The 23,933-nt window shown below is 38.7% G+C and overlaps 1 protein-coding gene across 10 annotated transcripts in view; it reads right to left on the bottom strand.

The window, feature by feature from the left end:
* ADGRL2 (adhesion G protein-coupled receptor L2) overlaps positions 1-22,092 on the bottom strand; it is a 190,962-nt gene extending 168,870 nt beyond the window's left edge. For 8 of the 10 annotated variants that reach the window (XM_045026939.1, XM_045026940.1, XM_045026943.1 and 5 more), the window contains exon 1: positions 21,197-22,092. The gene's annotated coding sequence lies outside the window, so the exon portion shown is untranslated. The remainder of the gene's footprint in view (positions 1-21,196) is intronic. The other 2 variants (XM_045026942.1, XM_045026944.1) reach the window with 1 other exon arrangement.
* Between the last annotated feature and the right edge of the window lie 1,841 nt (positions 22,093-23,933).

The following is a 23,933-nucleotide window of genomic DNA, read 5'->3' as shown; positions in this document are numbered from 1 at the left end:
AAATCCCAAATCCCCACAGCAAGAATGTACAATTTTAGGTATTATTAATACTTTAAATCAAACTGTATTATTCAGTTTCATATCATGCAATTTATGGTAGTCTTCTGCTGTGGTAGCAAAGAACACAATGACAACTTAATCAGATTGGTCAGGCCAGAAAGTTAAGACTGCTTTACCAAAAGACTCTGTTCTTTGAAATACAGCAAATATTTTTAGCAAATACAGTTTTAAGCATTTACTCACCTCATATTCAGGATGAAAGAGCAGCTGATAGAACAATCTAAAACCAGATTTAGGGAAGGTTGTTTCTGCCCTGCTAGAAAATGTATATGAGGTTGATAAAGAGAATAATTTGTCATTTAGCAATTTTAAAACTTCACATCTAATCTAGACCACTGGATTTTCACACAATTTCCCCAAATGTCTCTCTCTGTATAGAATCCTTTGCCCCATCTCAACTACCACCACATGATCCTCCATGAGTTTGTTTATTCTTTTTATATATAACAGTAAAGGTGATCACAGTGTTCTGGGCACCTTTGTGATAGATTAAAAATCTGAAAACACAGTAAGCATCAATAAGTAGACTCTCCCCCAGCTCTAATAAGTACTCTCCAGAAATCAATTAGAAGCATATTGTACAGGAGGGGGAAAAAAGCAATTGGAGCATGGAGAGCTGAAACAAGGCTTGCTCCCTCTGCTCCCTTGAAGTGGTATGATAGTGGGGAAGCCCTTGGGTAACCTGTAAAAGGAAAGGAAGCAGATGGAACTGGAAAGATCCGGAGAAGAGAGGCAGCTGAAGGAGCAGGACTCTATCAAGAGGTCTGTGCAAATGGAATGAAGGCTACAGAAGGAGTGAAGAAGCTGCCCAAGAGTCTGTGCAAAATAAAGAAGCAATAGAGGGAGCCGGAGAAGACTGACAACTGAAGAATGAAATACAACAGGGAACAGAGAAAATGCTGAAGAGTACAGGGAAAAGCAGGGTGCAGACGGCAGAAAAGCTTACTGGTCTAAATTACCTCAAGTGTAATTTGTTTTGTTTAGAGTGGACAGTCAGCATTTACCAATAGTTGACACACTATTACACTGTGGAAACCAAGGTACAAGCATTACCTCATATCCTAACCACAGAGAAACGGTATGGTGAGTGTAAATGCTGACTTTTTTAAAGGTAACCAAGCTAAATCAGAAGTTGTACATTCATTTGGTTGAGAATGGTCCAAAATAGCAATAGATGTGTGAGAAAAGAAATAATTCTGGCAACAAATTATGTTTGAGTGACCATTCAAGTGTTATGAAATACATTATTTGGAAGCAATTACTAATAGTTTTATGTTCTGCAAGTTATCATGTTCTATATATTACTGATAATTTTACAATGATTAAAAAACATATAAAAGTTCACTATACGGTATCAACATGCCTGCTACAGATTCTGGGCAATTTTTGTTTCAGAATCAAATCCAGAAGTACAAGAGGTCATGACTGCAGTAAATGCCTAGTTTATTTGGTAGTGCATTATTCGGGACAGCCAAGGAGGGGAGGTTTTTTTCCCCCAATGTTTTGTTTTTTAATAGGGTGGGGGAAAAGAGCTTTCAAAGTCTATTCTTCCATTAAACAAGACTAATGACTCACTGATAATGAACCTAGCTTTCTTATATGTCAGCTTTTACTACACCACCTTGCATGATATTGCCATGTATCAACATGCTCTCTCAAAGAGCCTTTGTTCTATTTTAATGATACACTCAGTCAAGAGGTGAATTGATGCATTTTGACCTAAAACAACAATATTCAATATTTTCTAATAAATAAAATATTCTACATGAAATTAATACTGATACATGCAAGTACAGATTACAGCAAACATAGCATAAATTTTCTACAGTCAGTAGACCACAATGACCTCTGTGGTACAGTAAGAGACCAAAAATAACACGGTGAAAGTGCAATCCTGAACAATATATTGCAGCTTTCTCACACTATGATCACTTACTAACTAAAGGAAGCATGTATATATGGGTCTCATCCACTGGGGCTGAGAGCCAGGAGACCTGGGTTTTATTCCTGTTCCTGACTCTGGCACTGAGTTGCTGGGTGATCCTGGACAAGTCCCTTACCCTCTGTATGCCGCTGTTTTGTCACCTATAAATCTGTGATAATACTATTTACCCATCTTTGCAAATGCTTTCAGATTTTCAAATTAAAAAGTGAATACATATGTTTGTGTGTATTTATACACACAGAGAGATATAAATATATAAAAGCCAATCATTCAAGAGTAAGAACTCATGTAATATCCTTCAAGTTGCCTGTGTTTCCATTTTGTTTGCTTTGAAAATATTTATCTCTACCATAATATCAAAGCAAGGAATAAACACACATTCCTAAACAAGTCAGCTAAACTGATCCTTTCAGCTACGGTACGTAAATACACTGGTAAAGGTTTCATTCAATTCTAAGAATTTGTCTTGCAATGATCATAGTTTTGGCAAAAGAGTATTCCCTTCAACATGTAACCAGCATGTACCTTAATTACTTTAATGTTCAGACAACATCAATTTCCTAAGGCCTGGGCTTTGCATAAAGTTTATTTGCCACATATTTTGCATCTTGAGCTCTATTAAGTAAGCCACAATTATGAAAATTTTATCATTTTTTTCTAGCTGCACTGGGATGTAGCTCATTAAAATGGGGTAATACGTACTGCTGTAGGGGAAGAAAAGTAAGTAGCCTTCTACTGAGGACCAAGGCATCAATAATTCAAGTTGATTGGGAAACACTATTCGACAAGATTATTAATTTTTAAGAATGAAGTATAAATAGCAAAGATTGCAAAACAATTGAAATTTGACAAGAACCTTCAAGAAAGTTTACAAATATTAGTATTTTAAACAACAAAACTGTATTTAGTTGTTAGTTTCCTCACTAAAAATCTAACCTCCAAAAACTACTCCATATTGGCCCAATTCTGTACTGGTATAATCAGGGCTACTAGGCTAGCCTGCAGATCAGCCAGTTGTCCCAGAGCAGGTTACTCACTAGAATAATGACTGTTAATCACACTTCCCTGGGTGGCCTAGAGCTTGCTTACTCAAACCTCCTGTCTGATTATTAAGAAAGGTGGTTGAGAGAGAGGCTGCTAGGGCTAAATCCCATTTACTCCACCGAAGCAAGCTGCCCTGTGTACCCAAAGTTCTTCTCCCTCCACCCAGAACAAAGGTGCTCTTTTGCTGTGACTTCTGATATGAAGTCAGGGAGTTTTATGTACTTGTAAGTGTACATGCAGAAACACTGCAGCTGCAGGCCTGGCAGCCTGTCCTACCTGGCTCTGTGGTATGGGATTTTGTTTAAATTTTACATGTTTTTGGTTTTATGGTTTTAACTCTTATAATCTGCAGGTTTCCTTTTCAGCACTTGGTGATTATTTTAACTAAATGCTAAGCAGTATTTGAAACCTCATCAGTTACAACAATAAACACAACAAAAAATGGGTAGAGGTTACACAAAATCTTTTCACTAACAGCCCTCTGTCTGGGTTGGTGATTGGTGTAAATGCACCATTATCAAGGGAAGGTGCACATCTCCCTGTACCTAGAGAGGCCATCTTTCACAGCTTTCCTGAATCAGCATCTAACCCATTTGCAGTCCTATATAGGGAGTTTGGTCAAGGATTATTATAGTCTGGAGATGACAAACCACAATTTTTCATTAAGTGCAGGATAAAGCCCAATATCTTCATGTTTACCGGTATATGTCCCAATATGATTTTCATAATTAATTCAGTTTACATGCAGACATTAGAATGTTTCCTACTTAATAAGGCATTTCTATCATCGTAATCTACATTGTGCCAAATTATTTTTCCTTGTTCCCACAAACTATATTTTAGGGTAAAAAACTGAAGACCACCAAGTCATTTACAATCTATATCTGAATTTTAACACTTTACTGCCCTTGCGCAAATTGAAATCAACTATAAAGGCTAACATACTCTAATTTATACCCTAAGGGTTCTATGCTTAAAAGGAAAGAACATGTAGAGAACTACAGTGTCTTTCTCAACTTGTCTGTTCTTTGAAATGTCTTCATTAAAATGAAGATTTTGACTTTTTGACTGTGAACAACAGAAAAAGGACAAACTTTGGTCCAAATGTCTTTAGCTGGAAATAGTTCACTCTCAACGTTTAGTGTTCCTTCTCATAATGATCTTATCTTTCACCAAGTAACTATCCACTTTATGAAACTTTTTGGGGGGATAGGCAGGAGGGATTACCTTCATTTCTCGATCATTAACTAAGGTAGTACTTATTACACCTTTGTTTTATTATAAAGCAACTGAAGGACTCTAGATGTCAATTTAAATTTGCACATAGAAGGACTCTTAGTCCTCCAGACCTATGAATGTCACATAGTATTTATATACTATTTAATATATTAATACGTATTTAAATAGCAGAAAAAGTGTGTTTTGCTATAAAGGAAACACTTCTATGTGTCAGCGCGTAGAATGAAATGTCACAACCTATTTTACAAGTCTCCCTCAGTAAAATAACTCAGTTCAACGGTCTAACAAACTTAACTCAAGGAGCGTATGTTTTTGGGGTAAGCAGGAAAGACCTCTTTTCACCACTTATGAGTCACAATCAAGCTCCAAAGTCACAGGACATATCAGCTGAACTATTCCAGTGTTTCTGAAGGCAGCAAATAATATCATCCACATGGACAGCACTTGAAAGGTTTTTTCCAAGTAACCACCCTACAACCACAGGGGTTTTTTTATTACTTTTATATTAATATTTCTCAAACATGAAAAAGTTGTGGAAACTAGATTATATGAACTAATTAGGGCTGGAGGTGTGGCATTTAGAAATATGATTTTTTTTTCTGATCAAGTAAAGCATTAGCAAAAAACCAGGAACTGTGAATTTTCAAAACAAAATAAAAAAAAGAAATTTAATTATAAATGGATAAATACCTACAAATCATTGGACAGGTTTTAAGAAGCTGTTATAAAAATCAAATTGGTACTACACTGAAGTTAATTCATTAATGCTATTTTCTTTAATTTCTCCAAATCAAATGTTAATTCATTTCTACATGAATTTAATCAAATGTGTACTCAAAACATCTTCCGGTAAATTTCATGTAAAATTTTAATTTATTTCTGACTTGACTTCCTATCTTTTATTTACTTTACTAGCATGTTAAACTTTTTCTAAAATCAACAGTTATTTGCAAAATGGATATTATATCAATCAAAAATACATGCAGTACTTTCAGATGCAGGTACTTTTTTTTATTTTGCATAACTTGTCCAGTGAGGTGAATGCTATGAGAACAAGAATTATACAGCATCTTGACAACCAAGCAGAAGCAAAACTAATCAAAGCCAGACAGTAAACATTAAGAAACTATATTAAAAAAGAAAAACCCACACACAGAGTTACAGTTGACCATTAATCAAATAACATATAATAAATAAGATGTTCTTCCTGTAAGTCACAGCATTATATACAAATTATAAGCCATCATATAATTTAAAAACATCTTATACTACTTTGGTTATATGGTTGCGAATATCAGTATATCAAAAACAGTATAATGTTGGGAAAGATGTTGCTAACAAACTAGTATCTTAATGTGTAGAGGAAATATTTGAATTCTCTGTAGATAACCGTTAAAAATGAAGAATTTCATTCACAGGTGTATTTCAAAGGTGTATTTCAAAGGCTCACTGCTTTGCTTTATTCTATGGTGTGGAGTTTTCACTCATAAGCCAGTAGCTGCTGGTCACTTACATTCCATTTGCTAAATACAAGTTTTATTCATCACAACAGATCTGCTCTTCAAAAGAGTCAGCAAAAAAAACACAATAAACTAAAACTAAATCCCCTTTCTAAATATAAATGTTTTCCATAGGCAGTTAACTATTACCTTCTAGAGTAGCTTCATTTTTAATACACAGTGCTAGTAAAATGATAACACAATAGACTTGTGTTTTGATTTACTATTTTGTGAAACAGGAGAATCCGCATTTTAAACAGACATTCACTACAGAATTTGTGCAAAAAGGCAAACAAAATAAAATAAAAACCCAAATCTGTGCTGGAAAGGTAATCTTTTTTATTCCACATTTCTTTAAAAGCATTTTGAAAATGTATAAGTAAAAATGTAAGGATTCAGCATTTAATTAAATACTACTGCATATATATATATATGCTATAATTTTTCTTCTTAAGGCATCTAAAAAAATGTATTTATTGAAACATATATGTAGACAATGAATGGATTAATACGCTGTTAACCTATTGCTTCTTAATCCTTCAATTATAATACGACAAAAATGTATAAACTCAATTTTTAAAGTGAGGTTTCCCATGCTGGCCAACATCGGGGCTTTTAATTCTCTCTATTACTTTTTATGATGGATTTTTAGGTTTCTTTCCACTATTTTTACTTTTCATTTAATTCTGAGTGTTGGCTTTATTTTTAGTTAACGCATATAGACCGAGTGTAGTCCTCAAGTATGTAAGCATGGCTCTTTCAGTTAAATTGATGGGAGTCCCTCACACACCGGGGTAGAATTTCTCCCTTTCATTTTTTACTTTTTAGGCAAAAGTTGCAATCCCGTTCCAGAATCCAACATGGACAAAATGTCATAACAGTCCACGTACCTACTGATGTTTTTCTAAAACGAAATGTGTTATTCTTCGCTCATAATTCTTGTTCTACCTAAAAGATCCAAAATGACAAGGCTCCTTAATGCTCCACTATAATTATGCATATAGAAGATAAATGAATTACTGACTACAATCCATCGGTGACCAAGAAAGTAACTAAAAATCAAATTTTGAATAATTCATATTATTAATTTTTAAACCCTAATGAAATGGAAGTTATTCACTAAAACATCAGTATGTTAGCTACACTAGCAATATTACTTTGTATTACTATATATTTAAAAAAAACCTGTCAATATTTGGGTATGTTTTTCTACTAGTTACCAGTAATCACTTAACAGTTATATAAATTATGTGGCTACAAATATGGCAGTATTCATTTTTTCTCTATTGATACATTCATGATATTGCATTCACATACACTTTCAACCAATAATATATTTGTGTTCATGCAAAATATATACATACTTGTTGGAAGGCTTTTCAGTAATGAAAACAGCCATGTGTACATTTCCTTAATTTGAAAGACCTAATTAAGACTTCATCTTGTCACAATGTACCCAAGGAAAACAAGAGAGATTTTTTAGTGTTTGTTATTTTGTAAAAATTGTATTTAAGATACACATCTTCCCCTTATTAAATAATTTACATTTGAAACTAGCATAAAATCTACAGTAATTATATTTATAATTTGTATTATTGTAGTTCGGGTACGGGTAATCCTAATTTATAACAGGACCTTATTTTTGATCTATCATTCCATTTAAGTGCCTTCCATTGATAACACATAATTAGTTTGATTAAATGTAACTAACCACTGTACATTGCTTTTCCTCAATGTGCCCTTTTGGGCGGGGGGAAGGGAGGGAGAGAAGTGGGGAGATGGAAAATTTTAAGAAGTAGGAAACATCTTGAAAGCTATCCAAAGGGAAACAATACAAATACTACATGACTTTCATTACTTTTCATTCTCAAAAGGATTCCTACACCAGGTTTCAATAAAATAAATCAATGGGTAATGGTTGCTACATTTCAAAATATAATCCAAACTTGTAACTAGTTAGAAAGTGTGGTAGCTGCTGTTATTTAGTTACTTAATTGTCTTGTCTTCATAAGGATGTACCCTAACAAGTACATCTAGCAGTAAATAAAACCAAAATTTGTTTCATACTAAAGCTAAAACTGAGTAAGATTATTTCATGCAAGTAAAATCTACACAAACGGACTTTCAACATAGCATTTTAAAAACATCGTTGTCCTACCTTCAAATTTGTGAAGCTGCAAGAGTAGAACTTAATCCTAGCAGTATTATCCCCGCACCAGAATTGAAGTTATACACACTCCCTGATACTTATTGTATTTTGTAGAACAATCTTCTCTGGGCTGAATTTCTGAGCAATCCTTACCTCACAGAGAAAAAACACACTGTGCGGAAACAGATTATGTTCATTGCGTCCCCATTATTCCTCAGTAAGATTAATTTAAGAAACCACTCTCTCTTCATCATAAACTAATACATTTTCACACACAAATCAGGATGCAACTTTTCAACCACCAATACCTATCAAAATTTCTATAAAAGACAACATTTATATATTTTCTATAAATCTTACCACCATAATCCTATTGGAGTGTAATTGCTGTGGCTAATATTCTTACCCTGTTATAAAAATGCTCCACATAAACGTGGCACTGAGTTGTTAAGATAATACATGATCATGCTGTGAGAGGGTAATACCTATACAATAGCCCTTTCCAATACCATAAATCTCTTTATTAGACAACAACCTATTACAGCAGATCTACTTAACTGTTTCCCTACTTAGAGGGCCATTTGGTGTTACAATAACAAGCTGACTTTTCACATTAGCAAGGATTAGCCAGTATAAATAATAAATCGGCACTGAGATGGTGCCCTGTTAGACATAGTAAACCTTTTCTAGGTGTTTAAAATGATAGTCCAAAATGCAACAAGACAACTGCATTCCGCTGCACATATATGTTTTAAGTTTTACAGCTCTGTAATAAACTGATGGAAAATCAACTCTCAAACCAATTTTCTTGGAGGATTTATTACAAGGGAGCATGTTATTGAGTGCTGTTTCTGTTTTATGGAATGTGCAACTATGCATAATGCTTTATTTCATAACAGTATAATAGCAAATAGCTTGCAAACTTACTGAAATATTTTAAATGAAAAATGACTGCCACCATTTTTCAGAGCTAAATAGTGCAGAATTTATTTAAATGCTTCTTGCTCAGCAAGCAAAACTATCTTAAAAATGAATTGTTTTCTTCACTAAACAAGGTCTTAACTTTTTTAAAGGATCATCATTTCAGTGCCCAGAAATTTACAATGAAAATTCTCAAACCTGTACCAACTGATCTTTTCATTCATTGTTTCAAATGAAAGCATTTCTGCTTCTTAAAGGTAGTGGTTTTTATTTATTTACAAATAATCTTATAATTCAGTATTCTTCTGCGTGCATTATTTTTTAAGACAGCAGTTTTCTAAAAATCTTAATGCTGGATTGATTCTTAACCGCTAGTTGTCCTGTTTAAATACCAATGCACTAATTTGTCAACTATATAATTATGAAATTGACTAGCATTACAGGTTATTTCATAAAAGCATGAAAATTAAAAGAAACTTGCATCTCTAAATAGGCCAATTGTAATTAATATTTAAATGGAAAAGACCTAATGCTTTCTGCTTAGATTCTATGCAGGCACTTTCATATGTCCTCAAAGTACTATGTTGTCTATCTGTTAAAAGAGGAGACAGTTTATGCAACCAATGAATTTGCTGTATTTTGCTTTCCAGGGCTTTTTTTGTAACCATCATAAATGGAATAAAAATATCAATTTGACGTGCAAGAAAATTATTTCCTTCAATTCTTTTTTCATTTCCAGTAACGAAATAAAGGGACTTCTCTTAAGTCCAAAACAATTATAGTGTAAATGTTGCCTTCTTGACTTTTTATATCTTTGCCCATTGTCATCTCTGTTAGTGATGGAAAATCCTTTAAACAAGCTTTCTTTCTGCACTGCATGAGTATGACAGAGTATTCAATGAAATGAAATTGTATTTACTGGAAACATTTCAGCTCTCAATGCCTTGATTATGTTGATTATCTCATATACAAGCTCCCTCTGCAGGTAATAAGAAGGGTTAGCAAAAATATATGAAAAACATGGGCAGTAGCCAGAAAAGAACCCTGATAATTGGTCACCAATTCCCCCAAGATATCCTTTTCCTATCAGTTATCTGATACAAACAGCTACTGGAGAAGCCACCCTTAAAATATTTTTGCTGGCTCTATAGGACTATTATTGCCCTTCAGAATTAGTTATGTGTACAGCTTTAGTCCTTAATATTCAAGATACACAGACTTCTTTTTCAAAGTCTTTTTCAAATGTTTTCAGAGGAAGGAAAAACACTGTTCTGTTTACACAAAACGAACCTGAAATGACAGACCACCCAAAACAAGACAACACATCCGCCCTGTCTGGTGTATCTCCCTTACTTAAAAACAGCAGCATTATGGCTGTATTTACTGCTGCAGATAAGACCCTATGCCACTTTCAGATTAATATCTCCACAAAGTTTAGAATCAATTAGGGTGAACACAGATATGTTAAGTTCTATTCAACCATTTAAAAATTAAGTCTATAGTAATCTGTACAATATTTATGGAAGCAATCATCTTGTTTTTATAACTAGTTTTCATTCAACTGAAGGAAGATTGCTTTTTATTAGCCTTCCAATCAGCATTTTCCCTGCTTGAAATGTCTTTATTTATTCTTAACATATGTAACATGAACTTTAATAAAAAAATTTAAACATAAACGGGAAAAAATCCTCAATAACTGGAACTATAAATATTAAGCAGATCAAAATTAAGCAATTGTCCTGTCTAACCATACTCAGTCTCAAACAACTAGAAAGACCTAAGTGTGGTGGCAACGTTAATGCCGTTTCTAACATGGAACGAAAGAATTAGAGAGTGAGTAAGGCTATCTTTCTTTTCAGGACCAAATCCTCTAAGTAGTGACATTTCAGGAGGACTACTCGTCCTGTAAGATGAGGGATTTGGCCCTACATGGACTGTTCTCGCTGAAAAAATAAACATAATACCTAGCTCTTACAAAGCACTCCTTAATAGTAGATCTTGAAGCACTTCACAACCTTTAATGCAGTGCTTCTCAAAGTCAGACCGCCGCTTGTTCAGGGAAAGCCCCTGGTGGTCAGGGTCAGTTTGTTTACCTGCCATGTCCGCAGGTTCGGCCGATCACGGCTTCCACTGGCTGCGGTTCTCCACTCTAGACCAATGGGGGCTGCAGGAAAGCAGCGCAGGCCGAGGGATGTGCTGGCCGCCCTTCCCGCAGCCCCCATTGGCCTGGAGCGGCGAACTGCAGCCAGTAGGAGCCGTGATCAGCGGAACCTGCGGTCGCAGCAGGTAAACAAACCAGCCCGGACCACCAGGGGCTTTCCCTGAACAAGCGGCAGAACGGCTTTGAGAAGCACTGCTTTAATGTATTTATCCTCACTTCTTGCCTGTGAGGTAAGCCAATGCTATTACCTTCATTTTTACAGGTGGGAGACTGGGGCACAGAGGGGGCTAAGTGACTTTCCCATCTGTCCATGGTCACACAGAAAATCTACGGTTGAGCAAGGAAGTAAAACCAGACCCTCTGTAAGTCGCAGGCTAGTGCACTAACCAGTGGACCATCTTCCACTCTAGAAACTAAACCGGGGTAGGCAACATATGGCCCGCGTGCCAAAGGAGGCATGCGAACTGATTTTCAGTGGCATTCTCAGTGCCCAGGGGCTATGCATTTTAATTTAATTTAAAATGAAGCTTCTTAAACATTTTTAAAACCTTATTTACTTTACATACAACAATAGTTTAGTTATAGACTTATAGAAAGAGATCTTCTAAAAACGTTAACATGTATTACCGGCACGCGAAACCTTAAACTAGAGTGAATAAATGAAGACTCGGCACACCACTTTTGAAAGGTTGCCGACCCCTGAACTAAACTAAAACTATAGCTTGCATTGCTTTCAACATCAATTCACATTAAAAACCAGATGAAATAATCTGAGAGAATCTCTATATTTGATGACATTCTAGTAAGGGCATAGTGGTTAACCAGGACAAAAAACAGGGCAAATTTTGGACACACACGTCTGGACAATGGCTGGCACATGTTGAGCTCTCTCCTGCTGCAGGGACGTTTTTAGTGGATGAATCCATAACCTGTCATTATCAGGTACTAGTATGTAACTCCTAAAATGGAGAAAGTAGAGCAAACGGAGTGGGCGGGGGGGCAGCATCTCAGCGGAATGAGGATCTATGGCAAGTATTCTACAAGATTATGGTTTGTAAAGGGGGGAAAGATATTTTGTTTTTCTCTCTCAAAGTTCTCTCTTTCAAACTCCTGTGAGTAGAGGCAGGTTTTTTGTCCTGTCCCCCGAATTCCTTCCTGTATCATCTATAATATACTGTTTATTTTATCCCCTCCCTTTTCTCAACTTAGACGCCTTGGCCATTAATACACCAGAACATTAATACTCCTCTCACTTACACTAGGTTTACATTAGTATAGCTCCAATGATTTCAGTATAAATGCACTTACCCAAGATATTTGCCAGCATAAATGAGAGGACAATCAGGCCGTGCCAATCCACCTATAAGGAATACTTCAGCTACACTGAAATCAGTCACATCAATAGACCTAAACTTCGATCTTCTGATGTCTAAATGTAAAACCTACCAAACAAAATACTGAGAACAGATCTTTTAGGAGCCGTATTATTTCTTCAGACCAAAGAGCTGTGTCATCTCTTGTGTTCTGAATGCAAACCTTTTTATTCAATGAGTTCAAACAGAAAAAGTTGCCAAAGTTACAACACAGTACAAATGGGTAAAACAATGGCTGAGTCAGTTTAACATGATCATGTTCTGTCCTGTAACCTGGAGTCATGAGCTTGCCAAAGAAATTAGACCTATCATCTTCTGAAATTCAAAATCAACAATGGAAATAGTTACTACATTTTTTAAAATGCATTTTATTCAGAACTGACATTGCCCACTGACCTCTCCTCAGTGGCTAGTTATGCCATACTACAATATATATTTATGGCAGCTGAAGAAAGAAAAAGGATGGTAGGAAAGGTATCATATTGCAATCAGTGCTTGGATGGTAAGACCGTCAATGCACACCAAATCCCATCAACTACAAAGCAAGTATTAGAGTCTCAAACAAGGTCAGTCATCCCCTCCCCCAGCTGCCAGGAACAATTTTTGACAGTAACGGGTGTTAGATTATTCCGTCGTCTGGATTCAAAACAATAACCAGTTTGAGGTGTTGACTGATATGAAAATACCAACAGAGGACACAAAGAAAGGAAGAAACCCATCTAAATTAGAGTGAATATTCTATCACATCTAGAAGCAACCAAATAAATATACAAGTAACATAGTTTAAAAGCACAGCTCACACACAGTGAGTTACTTTACTCTGTACTACAATACAAGAAAAAGAGTTAAAAATATATCCATAAATAAATATCTAATTTTTATCAAAAATCTGTGTAGCTTTTGATGATGAATAACATTAAAATAACCTTTTCTTCAAAAACCACCACCACCACCAGATAAAAGAACACCTTTCCTTATTTCTCTTCATTATGAAGAATGATGTAATACAATCCCTTACTAAATTCAGTATCAAAATATTAAACATCTTTTACTTTGTACTGCATTAGAAGTTAGCATCTCAAATCTAGTCCTTGTAATAGAAAAATTCCTAAGACAACTACTGTTTTGGCTTGTACTTTGGCTAAGCATTTGTAGCTAATCAGGACAAGTAACAACTAAAATGCAAAATTAAAAAAAATAAATACTGTAAACAGTGTAAAGTCCTCTCTTCCCTCCCCCACCTCCACCCCGTTCCCTGCAACTCTGCCTCCATTCTCTTCCAACAAGACAACTTGGGCACAACAAAGATCTGTGGGCAATTATGCCATACTACATTATATATTTATGGCAACTGAAAAAAGAAAAAAAGATCGTAGGAAAGATCTGTTTTAAAACTGCTTTTAAAATAAAAGGATATTCTTTTCAGAGGGGTTTAATGCACCAAGGAACCTAGCAGAGACAGACTTAGACTCTGTCATGTTTACGCGATAAAATGGAAGCAAGCACTCGGATGAAAAACTGCACCACTGCATTACTTTGAAAGGAACACAAAATATTTTAAACTTCACACCACTAAAGAGGCCCCTGGAAAAAGTCTATTGGTTTTAAATAGAGTTCTTTGAAGGTAACTGCTTTCAGCATTGAAATACGGAGTTGAGTTCCCTTCGTGTGAATTTTAATATTTATAACGTATTCCTTACAGATTAGAAAAATCAATGACAAGGCCAAGAGAACCCCATTTTCCTCAATACACATTCCCTTGTCACACCGTAATTAATACTGTTCTCTGTAGAGGGAGACATTACATCCTGGTTAAAACAGACCTAAATTTTACCCTAAGGCAGAAAGTCTGATTAAAACATCTCTATTCATAGTGACATTTGTCCTCTCTTTTTAACCACTTTCCTCAGAAATTCCAGTAAACTGACTTTATTACCTACAAATGGTCCACTGGTTTTAACTTGTCATGTTGCCCGTCCTTGTAGCAGTCAGTTTTGGTGACTGAATGAAGCAAGAGCAGAGTCCAGCAGGTGCCTGGTTAAATACTAGGAGGTCTAGACCACAACAGATTTTTTACAGATACAAAAATTCCAGTTCATGGTTTACATATAAGGACTAAAGATAAAATGCTAATGTCAATATTAAATACTCCACAAAAAAAGGTTTATATTAAGAAGTAACAATGGCTTTTTTACTCTGGAGGTGATGAGCAAGGACTTTTTACATACAGACAAGAATATGGACACTGTTGGGGCCACTCTGAAATTAAAATTTTATCTCTTGCCTTTTAGTCTGAAATGTCTGCTAAGGTATTTACAGACAACAAGCTAGACAGGAGAAATAACTAGTTGTGATCACTTATCTAAAATAGTACTATTTCTTTTAGAGGAGAGTATTAGTCCCTCTATTTTGTAAAGTTATTGTTAGACTTTCGACTTATCTGCAAATGCTATTGTAGGAATAAAAATAGAAATGCTTACATGTTACAAAACAAAAACCAGCCAAATAACGAATATGATGTGTAGTCAACATTCTTACTGTACATGAAATATGGTAACATTTTATAATATTAAGCAATTTAGACACTGCTGGCAAATTCCTACTAACCAAGTTAATCTCATTTCTGGTGCTTTTCAGTGTAAATTGATTTCCCCACCCCACCCCATCCCACTTAGCTGCTCTGGTAATTGAACAAATTCATACTACTGTGATGGGATTTTACTTACCAGCAAATAACATGTAAAATCTTCTAAAAAGATGAAGTATATTACTTCATAAAACTGCAATTTTGTTGTAATTAAATAAATTGTATTTAAGCTTGCTTTGTGCCACAAAAGCAATCAATAGCATTTTGCAGTAGGCTGCACTTTACCTGCAGGTGTTAAGCATTGTGTTTGCTTCAGTCAGTCTGCAATGCTCTTGATTATTATGCCTTTCTAAATAATTTTTGGTAAATAACAGGCTTGTGTAAGTTGAATCGTAGCAATAATGACTGATGAAAATCAAACAAGAAAGAAATCATGACACATGCAAATTATATATTTCTTCAAAGTCCCATAAAATACTCAATTTAAGATAATGACCCATAACCTGGACTATGCTATAATTCAGAATCTGATCAAGGGCCCTTTTCTTAAGAACTGGTTTTAAATTATCAGTTTGTATCGTAAGAGGGTTGAATTGATTGTACTACTCATTAAGCAATGCATTTTTACAACTTAAATCACTAGCGAGTAAGCAGCATACACTCCTCAACCCCAAAATGTTGGAACCTGTATTTCGCACACTGACAGGTGAAAAAGTTGAGCTTCAAGAAAATATGGTTATTGAGCAGGGCTTTAAGAGTGACAACTTTGAATTAATCTTTTTACTGGACACAGCTCAGATTGAAATAAGTGTGTTCATTAAGTAAAGATTTAATCCACTTCTTCCTATAGATGTATTCAAATAATACCACAAACTTACCTATCCCTACAGAATCACCTACTACTCTTATTTTAAGAACTGTTGAAAAGCAAATGAACGTATCTTTGAAATCTATTTAAATATTAAACGGCATTGTTAAAAATACTGAGAATGGCCTTTATATAGCTTTTTGCTTTTCCAGTTATCTTGACATCCACTTGCAATAGAGTGATTGTTTAAATCTTTTAGTTTTTTCAAACTCTAAGATTTGAAAAACAAAAATAAAAGGCAGAATTAAGTTTAAAGCTGCACCTAAATACTTAAGAAGTAGAATATTTTGCTATTTCAAGCTGCCTTTTCACATCACAAATGTATCAATCCTATAAAATGCTAAAAAAAAATTCTGTTGAACATGACATATCTAAGTAACATGATTGATTATAATTTCACTAAAGTTTGCTATAAAGTATGCTGCTTTATAACTGACTGCCTGTCTACCTGTGCATGAATCTGATTTCAATTATCCACCAGACATAGTTTAACTTCTTCTCTTGCACTTCACCTGGTAAGATCATTAATAGCTACTTCAAGTTCTTGTTTTATCTGTCATCCTCATGTACTTCCCAATGGAAAATATGATGGCTCAGGAAAATGTATTGCAATTATTTAAAATTTAAAAGAATTGTCTAGGGATTAGTGTAGTTCCTCGTAAAGATAATTTTACCAATAAATTCAGCAAAAGCTGTTTAGAAGAAATATACAAAAATTTTCAATATAAAAGTCAACACACTACATGGAAGTGATGTGAGCAAAGCTACCAAGTACCGGTGCATCAGATAAACTTTTTAGGCCAAATTTTCAAAAAAAAATTGATCATCTTTATGCTTCAATCTCTGATTTTTCCTAATTATGTAATTTTCCCTATACTGGATGCACACAGTTAATAGCGAGACTTGCTTAAATAAAAATGTTTTTCCAACTTGAATTTAGACAAAATTTGCTGCAAATAGGTCCTTGTTTTTCTAAAAGTGAAATTACAACCTGCCAGATTACAATGTATTTACCAAACAGTACAGGACATTAATTTGATTACTCTACTAAAAAGATATAACCTTATTCAAACAGAAATACACTTTGAACTATACACATTTTTCAGAAACAAAATCCCATGTTTAGTATGTATCATTAAAAAACAAATATAGCACAAACTTTTAAACTATTGCCACCTTGATTATTTTAATTTCAAGAAAGTATTTTCTTACCCAAGCTAAGAAATATCCTCTGAATATCCCAATTCCTGATTTAACGCATTAAAAGCTATAAAAAAGATAAATAAAACATGGAGAAAGCTTCTGAAGTGATCAAATAAGGACTAACTACTAAACAAACTTTGTTTTTTAAAGCTCTCCTCTTGCTCATTGTAAGGAAGGAAACACCCAGAAGCCTGGTGTTAATGTCTCTGCTGATTGTGAAAATTGCTGCAATAAAAACTCCAACTGCTTGCCTTAAATTAAGACTTGCAAGACTACATGTAAGATCTGTATCTTTACATTAGTTTTTATAACATTTGGAAGTTTGGTTGCTCGCTTTGATGTTGGTCTATTAATGAGCAGGGAGAGCTAGAAGCCCCCCCCAAAAAAATGTTTATTGGCCATTCTCAAGTCAAAACCTGAAGTAACTGGTTTGTTCTACCCCACATGATTCAATATCCTGATTTCCCCAACCACCAGCTCCTAGAACTATATGAATGTCTATGTTCCTTTTCTGTTGCCAACACACAGAAACCCACAGTGATTGAAAATGGCAGCTGAAGTGCTGCTGTTGCACATTAATTTTTCTCTAAGTGGTCCAATTTTGTCATCTGAATGTTGAAAATCTTTCTTCCACTGCATTTTATATCTTTAGAGATTTGTCAAATTTGGGATCACCATCACATAAACTGAAGTGCAACATTTTCAAGACAATTTTTAGATTATCCCTAATAGCGCTAAGGATAATGCACTTTCTTTATAGCGCTTTGCATTCAAAGCAGACTAGTTAACAGCAACTTAAGTGCAATAATGGCAATCACATCAATATGTTCCTTTTATACCACCAAAAGGTACACTTTAGACAGACAGCTGAAGGCATTAGGCAAATAAACTGCTGAAAATTATCTCAAAGTAATGACACAATTTTAGGACCACTAAAACGCATCTATCTACAAAATACTGAAGTGTTGTCCATTTAAGGGTAATAGAAATCTAAATAAACTATGTAATTAACTACAGTTTTCTTCAAGACTCGTATACCATGCAACTCAGTTTCTTTATTAAATGAAAGTAAAAGGAACTCTTCTGAACAAAAGCTACCTCTTACAATAAAGGCATGTCATATTCATATTCCTTACACTACAATGTGTAAAGAACCCATGAACCTACAAAGCATTCAAAACCACTTTTAAAAAAAACCCCAAACATAAAAAATAGATTATATTTTATTCAGTTTAAGAGGTCTAGGAGATGCAAAGTTATTTTTTGCCAAAGATAAGAGAGAGACCAGAATGCAGTCCCCAAGACCCATCGACTCTCTGGAAAAGGGCCCACCTTACTGAAGGATAACTGCATTTTGCTTGGCTCTTGGTTTGCCAGATTATGAATATTGATTTTTAAGACAATGAAAGAGTAGACTGAGACACTGCTCTTTGCAAACACAGGAAAACAACAGTACCTAATGAATCAAAAATTGTGTAAATTGAGGTATGTAAACCAATTTAAAACATAATGATAAATATTCTACTATGAGACCGACACAGGCCTTGCCACACCTCCTTAAGAATATGTACTACACCATTAACCGCAAAATATAATACTTTGCTCTTAGTATCCCATATTTAACCCATTAAATCAGATTACAAAAAGTTGTTATTTTTCACATTAGAAATGTATTTATAATAAAAATGAAATTGAAGTATGTGGTAACACTTTCTTTAAACTACATCTGAAAGCTTGTCTATTATCCTAGCCTACATATTAAGAAGAAAAGTATGTTTACTTCAAAGGTTTGGAATTGAGTAGTCTTTTATTTCAAGATTTCATTTTTCTATGAAGTAATTAGAAGTTCTTTCCTATTCAGACCCCCTAATGCCATAATGTGTAGGCCATACCCAAAGCATGAGTCCAGTAGAAAAGGCTTTTTAAATCCCACTAACAGACAGAAGACACCAGAAGCAATGTCACTGTGGCTGTCATAAAAGGTCACTCTTTTTCTTGAACAAACCATTAACCAATAGAAAATAATTGTCTGACCGTTTGCAAGGGCTCTGCAGCCGACAGACAATGTTTTTCACTCACATAATTACAAAACAGCAAAAGTTCAGAAACATAACCCAAATCCACCCCCCCATTTTATCCCTTTACAATTCCCACTGCCCTTTGGGCCTCTGCTTGGAAGCAAATGGAAGACAAGCTGAAATTTTCTCAGTTGAGCTGGAACTAAGAAACCTTTGATATGCTAATAGCCCCCTTCAAACGGTAAGAATTCACACTTGCATTAATTCAAACAATTTGTGCAGAATGATGTGAAATGGCACCTCTTTTAGTGACAAGCAACAAAAGGAGGGAATCAGAGTGTCTGAAGAAACCAAACAACGGAACATTTGTTCTGCAGAATTCTTCATCGTGTGCGCAAGAACATTTCTATGCAAAGAAAAACATACACCTGAACACCACATCTTTACTTTCTTACAAATCAACTATGTCCAAACCCCAACAGCACTAATTTAGATTTATAACCTGATACTATTTTTGCTAAACCCAGATACAGTAAAAGGTGCCCGTGACACACGTACTTTGTTTTCTGTCTCCAGATGGCCCCAGCTTTCCACATCTGAAACTAAAAAAACCCTCCATCTTCCACAACTGGGAAGGATTATCATTTTTAGCTGGAAGCCTCTTTCCCTATGCACTCGCGGCTGGGCGGACTGGCTCTTCATGAAGCTGATTTAGTTAAAATAAATCTGCAACAGGTAATTATTTACTAAACGGATGCAACTTTCTTCATTGCGCAACTTGAGTTCGCCAGAGAACAGACTTGGTGGGGCCTGCTCTATACACACACACAGACAAATGAATGAACTACCCACGTCAAGATATTACTCCTCTGAACCCAAGGAGGGAGGGGAGAGAAGGAGACTTGCTGGCTCAATATACAGGAAAGAATGTTGGATCAGACCAAAGAGGGGAGCAAGGGCTGCCTTGCTCCGGTAACGGGAACCATATGGCTCCTGCTGTTAGTTAGAGCCTTGCAGGCTCCTTTGGAAGAGCCGCTCAGCCTGGTCCCTTTTCAGGGGTGACTGGCAGGAGACAGCCTTCCCCAGCTCGGACACCAGAGCCTCGCTGGGGGGAAGGTGAGGGCTGTGGGAGGAGGTCGAGGATCCCCCGGGGGTGACTTGTTTCATTGCAAGGGGGAGCTGCAGCCTCCTCCGGCTCTGCCTTCGCAGGGGCCAAGGCTCCGCTTGGACCCCGGGCTACCAAGTCAGACAGGCCGATGCACCGCCCCCACCTCGCCAGTAAGAGTCGGAGGGCGAGAGGCCGGCAGCTCGCGGTCTGCCCACGGCCCTGCTCTCCCACCGCGGCCCGGAGCCCCCTTTGGGCAGGAAAGCGCAGCCCGCCCCCCGGTCCCGCTCCACCAGTCCGGCTGCCCAGGAGCCTACAGCACCGGCTCCCCTCTCCCCAGGAGCCCAGAGGCTGTGGCCGCCCCGGGACCCCACGCCGCCCCCACCCTGCCAGTCCTGCTTCCCCAGGGCGCCCACCCCGTGCAAGAAGCCGGCCCGCCGCCCCTGGAGCCTGCCTCTAATTGCTGCCATGATCGGCCACCCTAGTTCACATCTGGCTCCATTTTCATGTCACCGGCTCCTTTCCGGGGCTGCCCGGGAAGCCCCTGGCGGGGGATTAACCAGCCCCCGGGGTTCTGCCTGCCCAAGAGGCAGCAAGCCACGCTCCTGCCGCCGGCCCTCGCGCCCTGCCTCCCCTGCCCAGTCTCCTTCCCCTCCACCCACCCCCCGGTGGCAGCTGCCCCCTCGGCTCGGCCGCTCTGCCCCCCCCCCCCAGCACTTTGATTTAACCGGCGCGGACTATTAGTAAATGGTGATGGCGTGAAAAAAAAAACCCAGGCTGCATGGGGTGTGGGGGGGCCTATTCCTCTCTTCGCCACCGCCACCAATTTACTGTGGTTCACTGGGAACGGGGGACACCCCAAGGGAGAAGGGGGGCGGCCTTGGGTTCAGCAAACAAGCCAACCCCCCTGCCCAGGCTTTTTTTTTTTTTTTGCAAACGGCTCCAGAGGGAAGCGACGCAAGTAGCAAACAGGTCCTGGGAACAGCGGCAGCAGCAGCAGATTGTTACCCTGAGCTCGTCTTACCTCGCGCCGTGGAACCGGAGCCGGGCCAGGTTCTCTCTCCCCAACTCGGATGCCCCAGAGACGTGCGCCGGGCGAGCCCCCTCTGAACGCCAGGGGCAGCGGCGTGAGTTCAGGAGGCACCACAGCAACAGCAGGCGCAACGGGGACCGGGGCAGGAGACAAGCTGGGCTGGGTAGGGAGAGAGGGAGGGAGGCAGCGGGCTCTGCAGCGCGCTGCCGAGCTGGGACAACGCGCGCAAGGCGGCTTCTCCTCCTCCGAGCGGCCGGCCGGTCGGTGGGCTGCCTTCGCTAGGGCTAAGTCAACATTTTCCGGCAGTTTCCAACACCCCGCTCGGCAGGAAAGGTCTAAAACAGCCAGGCTCCCCGACCACAAAATAAATCAATAAATAAGAGCAATCGATCAAAGGGGTGGCCCCCGGTGCAAAGCCCAGTGTCTGTGACCAGCCTTGGGAGTCTTTTTCTCCGCAGCGATCACGAGAAGGGGAATAAAGGCGATGCCAGCAGCAGGTCAGGAGCAGCGGGGCGACCCACTCAAATTTGGCAGAGCAAAGCCCCCTCCCTTCTCCGTGTCTCTCTCGTTCGCATCGACCTCATTTACATCTCCCTGGATGACATTCTGGCCTCTGGCATGATACGGCTCCAGCCCCTCCTCGGATTTCTCGTCTTCCTCTCGCCGCTGCTGCCCCGTGAACGGCTGGAGCCCAGGAACCAAGCGCGGAGCTAGTAACACACACACAGCAAGGGGGGGCAACGCAACACACGCACACAATCCCAGTGAATTGTATTGCAAGCTCCTTTTCGCTCATGCACCTCTGTGTGTGTGACTGGGGACTGCTAAATCCTGACACAGACTCTCCACTGGCTCTGAACTGGAGTCACCTCCAGCCTCCTCCTCCTCCAATCTCCACCCCCCTCTCTCTACTCCCCACCCCTGGGCTCAGCTAATCATATAAACATTATCGCGTATAGTACCGGCAGCAAAGGACAGACTCTCTCCCGCCTGCCTCTCACCTCCCTTCCCCCCCCAGCTGGGGGCTCAGGCAAAGGAAAGCAGATTAGAGGCAGCTAAATACAAAACGTGAAGCAGATAATCTATGGCGCTATATGCCACCACTGGCCATTTTCCACTCCATTTGAGCGGCTGGCTGCTGCTGCTGCTCCTGCAGCCGCCGCTGCCCTGCTTGGAGGGGGGCTGGGGAAAGGGGGCGCTTGGCTTGAGCTGTTTTGGCAGCCGCCGCAGCAGCAGCGCTAGCCGCTCTCAGCCAATGGAGCTGCTGCACGGTTTGTCCCGGGCAGGCTGCAAAGGGCCCGCGCCGCCGACAGCGAAGCGAACGATGCTGGGTGTCCCTAGCTGGCTCGCTCCGTCTGCCCGGCTCCCCTTCGGCCTCTCCTCCGACGCCCTTCCCCGGGGGCTTCTCTCGAGCCGAGCGTGACGCTGCGGACAGGCAGGCGTCCCCGCGGCACTTTCTCTCCTCGACTCCAGCGTGCAGGGCTGGACGTTTCCCAGTGCACGTTTGCAAAGGGGCAGGAGCCAGCGGCAGGCCCCTGAAACTTTAGCGCGAGTCCTTCCTCCTTTGTGTGCGAGCTGCCTGCAGTGGCTCTGGCGCACGCCGAGCGCGCTGGCAAGCCAAGAAGGGCACCTGAGGGGGAGGGCTGCCCTTTGAAGGCGTGAGACTTCAGGGGACACTTTGCACGTTCTTCTCGCACCGAGAAGTTAAAGTGCAAGCCCCTGAAAGTGCACACTTTACCTGAGTAAAAACGGCCCTGACTGTTCGTGTACATGCCCATAAGTCAGCAGACCGTGAGTCTGTGGAGCACGCTACCATCTCTGAGCAAAAATAAGCAAAGGAAGGAAAATGAGTCTAAGGCTCCCAAATGCATTCAGGATTTTCTAGGTCTGTTTCCTTCATTTCCTTGCATTGAAATTACTTTGCTCTTGTCCAGTGAACACATTTCCTTACGCCTCTTATTCATTACCCCTGTCAGCAATCAGAGACAGCAATCCAAAGGAAGGAGCTACATTAAAGAATGCATGTCAGGCCAGGATAAATAATACTTGAACACAATTTCAAGAAAGATATTAAGTTGAACCAATCATGTGTGTATATGTACAAATACAGTCCAGTAATCCTGTTGCCTTTTTTCAATAATATCCTCTCAACGCTCCAGAAATGTTTTCTTAAGTTGCAAATACTGAAGAAATGTTCTATTGTTTCTAAAATGTGGAAATTTAAAATATTCGAAAGCCCCACTTCAGCAAGAAGCAACTTGGCATTGGGAAGTGTTTGTTTATATAAAGACATGGAGGGACAGTAGACAAAACCCTGGGAAATGATAACACAAATCAAGAACATTGTGCAATTTAATGCTCACTTTTGTGCTGTCTCAGAACAGCTAAAGAACTGCTCTGAATTAATACCAGGCTGCCATAGGGGGACAAACATCCATCCAAGGATCAATTTAGCACAAGTGCATACAGACTAACAAGGCTAGCCCTCTGATACTTAGCACAAGTGTGACCCAATCACTTTCCTTTCTACTGGTGGCCTTGCCTCCTTTTTTCTTGCAGCAAAGTGGTGTAAAAGCTCTCTTGGCTCTATGCTACTGCAGGATTACCTTGGTGCTCTAGGGATTGTCCCAGTGCCAGTCACGATGACTTTAGGTCCAAAATATGCTGGCAGTTCAGGTCAAAACAACCACATCACACCAGAAAATCTGGGTCATTATCTCTATATTCA

The sequence above is a fragment of the Mauremys mutica genome, chromosome 8, assembly GCF_020497125.1.
Source record: "Mauremys mutica isolate MM-2020 ecotype Southern chromosome 8, ASM2049712v1, whole genome shotgun sequence".
In the NCBI taxonomy this organism is placed as follows: domain Eukaryota; kingdom Metazoa; phylum Chordata; order Testudines; family Geoemydidae; genus Mauremys; species Mauremys mutica.
Note: the sequence above shows the minus strand (reverse complement) of the source record. Positions and strands in the feature narration are given on the sequence as shown.